Raw genomic sequence first — 5,908 nt, forward strand, 5'->3', positions numbered from 1 at the left:
TTATCAAAACACAGTCTCGACTTTGTAACAGATTCCAATAGTTATCAAAAGTATTAAATTGCTAGAAATGTACATGGAAATTTTGAAAAGATTTCAAATACTCCAAGTTTATTCCAAAATTTTTTTTTTTTTTTTTTAAGTTGGAGTCAGTGTAAACCTTTTCTAGTTTCTCGGCGAAAAATTGCGACAATTAATTTTTAGAGGATTCTCTTGTAGCCAACTTTACTCCAATAAGGGAGTTTTGCAGTGACCGAAACAAATGGTAGTCCGATGGTGCAAGGTCAGGGCTACATGGTGGATGCATCAAAAATTCCCAGCCAAGATCTCCCAGTTTTTGGCGAGTCATTATAGATGTGTGTGGTCTGGCGTTGTCCTGATGAAAGCCGATCAGTTTACAGGACAGCCGATACCACAATTAGCAACACTAAAACAAACAATTATAGAGTTGTTAAGGGTCTATTATAAATATGAGAAAGAGAGATAACCAGCTAAAGCTGTAGATGCTCAAAACTATAGTTTCCCTACAACAAGTTACTGAAAGCTTACAAGCTTCTGAAACCAACAAACATTTGGTGTGATTAAAGACATTTCGCTTGCACCATTACGCGACTTCATCTGGTGAGGGATAGCAGCTGTAAACAAATTCACAAAGTTGTTTGCGATTACTCTGCTAAAAATAGCGAAATTATATAATTTCGATATGCACTCGAAATCAAAACGAAATTGAAACCTTTTTTTTTTATTAATAATTCAAATATACGCAGGAAGTTTGCCAAGTTTTCGAAATTTTCATGATTTTGCATATATTTGTTAATGCGCTGTTTTTCAGTCGCTTCAAAAAATCATCAAATTTAATGAGGCGTTTTTTACTTTCGAAATATCCATGCAAAGATTGGGTGTATGTACGAGTATGTATGTATATATGTATTTGCAAAATTTGGAACCGTGCAAGCGTGCGGTGTTGGTTCCGTCCGGTTGCCAAAATGCTTTCAACAGCATTTCGAAACGTTTTCGATACGAAATTTGTCAACTTTTTGAGTGATACGTGTGCAATAGCAGCTGATATATGTATAGATATACATATATACTTGTATATATAAATACATAAAAATGTATATATTATACTTTTCGTTATTTATTGCCGATACTTATTTGTATGTATGTATATATAAATCATACTTTTTAGTCACGTAGTAAAGTGTCTTGCTCCGCTTGGATTGGTCCATTGTCGGCTTTTCGCATTTTCGTTGGAAATTTTCCTCGTAGAATGTTTGTTGCGTTTGAAGAATTTAGCATTCAACGTATTTTATTTATTTTATTTTATTTTTCAAGAAAAACATTCAAAGTCATATACAAAATTTGCTTTTCTTTAAATTTTTTACTCAAATATTCTTTTTTTGGGATTTTTTTTCTTTCGTTAATTTTAGTCGGCGTTTTGTCAGTGTTTTTTTATTGTTAGCATGTTTGCTATAATATCCCATATGTCACTTGTTCGTATATTTAGCGTTTCTTTATATTTAAAAAACCGACACTAAAAGGTTGCAGAGAAGTCGAAATTTTAGCAGAAAAACAAAGTATTTCGTGGCATAGATTAAAAGAAAATATTTTTTTTCTTTATATATCTAGTTCGTAAGCTAAAAATATAGAATTTGGCAGCGTAATATATCTAAAAAGTGTTCTCTACGCTTTTGTATGCAATTTTTGTGCGCTTTTTGATATAAAATTTGAAAATTATACAAATCCAGCAGACGCCAAATGGTGAAAGATTAAGGTTAAGCCGAAACCGAATGGTAAACATTTCAAAGCTTTGTTGTTGCGAAAAATAATTGAGCTGCAAAAACTGCTGTGCAATTTGAAAGTCTCAACAATTTCATTGCAAAGTCAAGACAGTAAAAACAACACCAACAGCTAAGTAACTGTCTTTTGCAAAGAATGGCTAAAGTGGCGTCGACCAGAGAGGCAATGTTCTTACTTTCTCAGAATTTGCAACTAACTTTAGCTGTCAGGAAATATAGAAAAATTACAGCAGAGACATGAGCAAGCAAGCCGCGGCTTTTGTAAAAAAAACTTATAAAAGCTGTAGTTTCCAATAAATAAATTTCGTTAAGCACTCTGAGCGAACTGTGCAAGAAAATGACAGCAATAAATTTACCAACGATTAACTGTCACATTCTATTTGTGTCATATACATATTTTGTAAACAACACCGACTAAAACTTTGACAGACAAAGTGGTTCGTAAAATCACTGTTTAATAGCAAGTTGCTAAATTTTTATAGCCATTTAATGTACTCTTTTATGTACACTTAACTTTTCATATTTTACATACAACATTGCTTGACATTTAGTTTACAGTGCTATTGCAAAAAAATACTAAAATATTGTTCAACAAAATCGTTCAGCTAGTCAACTAGGCATCTGGTGCACTGCTACATGAACAGCTCAGGTCTTCCAAGGCTACTCATAGTTACTTTGGGGTAGTGTTGATCGTGGATAGACCAAAAGCTGCTACTTTTAGACTAAAGTGAGCTTAGTAACATTGTATGGGGTCATCGCAGGCCACCTACGCTTAAGATCCCATCTTAAAGGAAATGGGAAAAGTGGATTCGGCGAAATGCAGAGCATGCTCAGATGATGATGAGACGCTGGAATATTATCTTTGCTAGTACTTAGCCTTCATATATTCATATGAAATCTATTTTTGACTAAAATACTTCAGCGGGAGTTTCTTCGACTGCTTTTGTTTTAACTTTTAGACACAAATAAAATAGTTTAGTCGATTTTTTTTGGATATTTGGTGCCTCAAGCGGCCGATTTCCATAGTTAATTGATTTTTTTTACAATTTTAGTAAGAATTATTCAACTTATTGCTAGAAGTATTGAAAATGCTAAGTCAACTTAGGTGGTTTTATAAAATTTTCAGGTAAATGTGGCAAAAAAGAGTAGGAGCTTAGCTCAATGAAATCAGCGGTTGAAAAATATAAGCGTTTTAAGATGAGAAATATGGTTCCGGCTTCATAATATGGTGATACTCTCTAGCCTTATACCATTTTTTTAAATGTGATTATTTCTTGAATTCTGCCTAAAATATGTGATTGTTTCTTGAATATAAGAATGTTGGGTTGTTTTTTTTATCTAAATCTGTAGATGGGTATAACAAAATGTTTTTATGAAAAGAGAAATTTTCCTAATGACCATGACGTGATTCATGCTTTTAAGGGGTTACATAGGTTTCCTCGTATCAAAGACAGCCTTTTTTCAAAAATTTTTTTCTCATATAAAAAATGAAATATTTTATTAAATCTAAAGTGAAATCGCAGATCACCTAAAGTGAAAAAATACGTGTTTTAGTTAAACCCTTAACTTAAACTTTGGACGAAGGAAAAAAAACTGAAAATTTTATTTTTGGCAGACATTTTTACAAAAAAAAAAAAAATCAAATTTTATTGATTTTTCTTTTTCAAATTAAGAAGAAGGTTTTTGAGATACACCTATGTAAACTTTCATGAAGATGGGTTGAGTAGTTCTCCAACCGACTTCAAAAACAAAGTTTTGAGAAAAACGCGTTTAAAGACGGAGCTTTTAGTCTGGCTAGCCTCAGCAAACAAATAGAATATTAAGTCTAGAGCTGTTGTAGAATTTAATAAGACAATGAAAAAATTAGATTTTTTGAAACCCGTTAACCCATGTTAGCCCTAAAATGATTTAAAAATTATTATAGATACAAAAGCGGGGCTTCAGATAATATGCTTCAGTTTTTCAAATGTCAAAGGTTGCTTCTAAGTAGTATATTTATTAAAGTTTTTACTGAGAAAATTTAGTTTTAGCGCTTTTGTACTTAAAACGCTTTGAGAAATAGGAAAAAAAAAATTTTTAATTCACTTGAAGAATCATTTTCTTTTATACAAAGCAAAATCTACAATTTTTGATTTCTAACGCATCGAATCTCATTAAAAGCCGATATGCCATGCACTTGACCACAAAAGCCTCTAATACTTGCCATACCTATATAATATATACAAACATACATACACACATTTATACATATGTACATATAAATAATTGTGCCTGAACAAACCTACAAGTGTATATTTTGTATTTCGAACGAATTCCATATGTTTTCCATTACAAGTGGCCTAATGGATTTTGGCAATAGCTTTATTTAGGTCATTAATTCCTACAAAATACAATTTGAAGCGCCGGCGATATAATTAAAAATATTTAATTGAAACAAAATTTGAAATTAGTTCTTAAATTAACAAAGCGCAAAACATTATTTGGCGCGCTGTCAAGACAAAGAAATATTTCCAGCGGTTTTGTAACGCAGTGTTGATACAAACATATGTTTGCTATATGGTATATGCCATATGTACATATTAGCGCTGTAAAATTAATAGCCAATATGAAAATCATCATAATGCAAAAATGTATTTACAAACAGCTAGGAATTTTCTAATTTCACGAATTAATTTCTTTTTTTTTCAAAAATTTTTCATTTTACCGATTTTATTTTGTTTTTCTATTTTATTTTAGTTTTGTTGTATTTATTATTGCAAAATGCATTGTTGTTATTACAAAACAAATACATATAATAATTTTGAATTATTCGCTTTTAGATGACGTCAACGCTCGACAAATATGCGCATACCAACGAAGCAGCGGCCTGCTACCAAGCCAAAGGATTTTCGGTGAGTTTCCGTACGCAAACAGTTCATTAAGAAATTTTAAAATATTTTTGTTAAAATTATTTGCGAAATTACACACAAGTGTGAAACTATTGCATATAAACTAACACACTCACACATATATGAATGTATATACATATTTAGAATTGTGTAAATGCAACAAAATGAATATATCAATTGTTATTATTGGCCACGCCATTAATTGTGTGTCTTCGGATTTTCGCAACTAATCAATTTTATTATTTGTATTGTGTATTTTCTGCAATTGTTTATAGTTTTCGTTAAACAACTTGTCAAGCATTTTTCTAAATATTAAATATATTTTTACAGCGTATCAACACATCAGCTTTGCGCGCTGGGATTAGTTGAAGGGCTCGCAGTTTGTGCCTCGTAAACAATAACAACTATCAGCTCCATCAGTTCATCAATAAAAATAAACTATTTGTGCAGCAGTTGTCCATCTCATTAACTCAAAGAAAATTGCGTTTATTTAAAAATAAAGGAAAATAATGTAAAAAACCACTTAAAACCAAAAAAAAAAAAGCAAAAAAAGCTTACTAGTGAGCAACAACAGCAATGTTTGGCGCATGTTTAGCACATATTTTTCTTCTTAGTTGTATAAGGGTATTTGATATAAGCCATAGTTGTAGCGAATTTATAATATTATGAAATATTTATCAAACAGCAGCTGGCAGGAATATAAACAAAAAAATGGGTATTTATGGAACGTTAAAGAATTATAAGATCTTAATGTAAAAATAAAAAAATAAACTACAGAAAAACATCACAAAAAGGCATATATTTGTTTTATTTTATTAAGAAATGTTTTCTTATTAAGGGGTTACATGGGTTGACTCGGATAAAAACAGTCTTTTTTAACAATTTTATTCATATAACAAATGAAATATTTTAATAGAATTTTTTATTGTTACAAACATATACTATTAACAATGAAATTCTAAAATTTTTGGAAAAAAATATTTGAAACTCGGCCATTTGGGGTGATCCCTCGAAAAAAAGATGCGCCCGCGTTGGCAGGATAACTCCTTACAGTATCATCTAAAGTGAAAAATACGTGTTTTAGTTAAAACCTAAATTTACAACTTGGACGAAGAGGAAAACTGCTATTTGGATTTTGGCAGTCAGTTTTGCAAAAAAAAAAATGAAGCAAATTTCGCGGTATTTTTTTTTTTTAATAATTGCAATCAAAAACAAATCTTCGTC

The 5,908-nt window shown here is 30.9% G+C and overlaps 1 long non-coding RNA gene across 2 annotated transcripts in view; it reads left to right on the forward strand.

Annotated features, from left to right (window-relative positions):
* Window positions 1-5,481, forward strand: part of LOC108974768 — a 12,186-nt gene extending 6,705 nt beyond the window's left edge. For both annotated transcript variants that reach the window (XR_001993825.1, XR_001993826.1), the window contains 2 exons: window positions 4,616-4,687; window positions 5,015-5,481. This is a non-coding gene — a long non-coding RNA (uncharacterized LOC108974768). The remainder of the gene's footprint in view (window positions 1-4,615; window positions 4,688-5,014) is intronic.
* Window positions 5,482-5,908: the final 427 nt, after the last annotated feature.

Source organism: Bactrocera latifrons, unplaced genomic scaffold, assembly GCF_001853355.1.
Source record: "Bactrocera latifrons isolate USDA-ARS-PBARC rearing strain unplaced genomic scaffold, ASM185335v1 scaffold_59, whole genome shotgun sequence".
Taxonomy (NCBI): Eukaryota; Metazoa; Arthropoda; class Insecta; order Diptera; family Tephritidae; genus Bactrocera; species Bactrocera latifrons.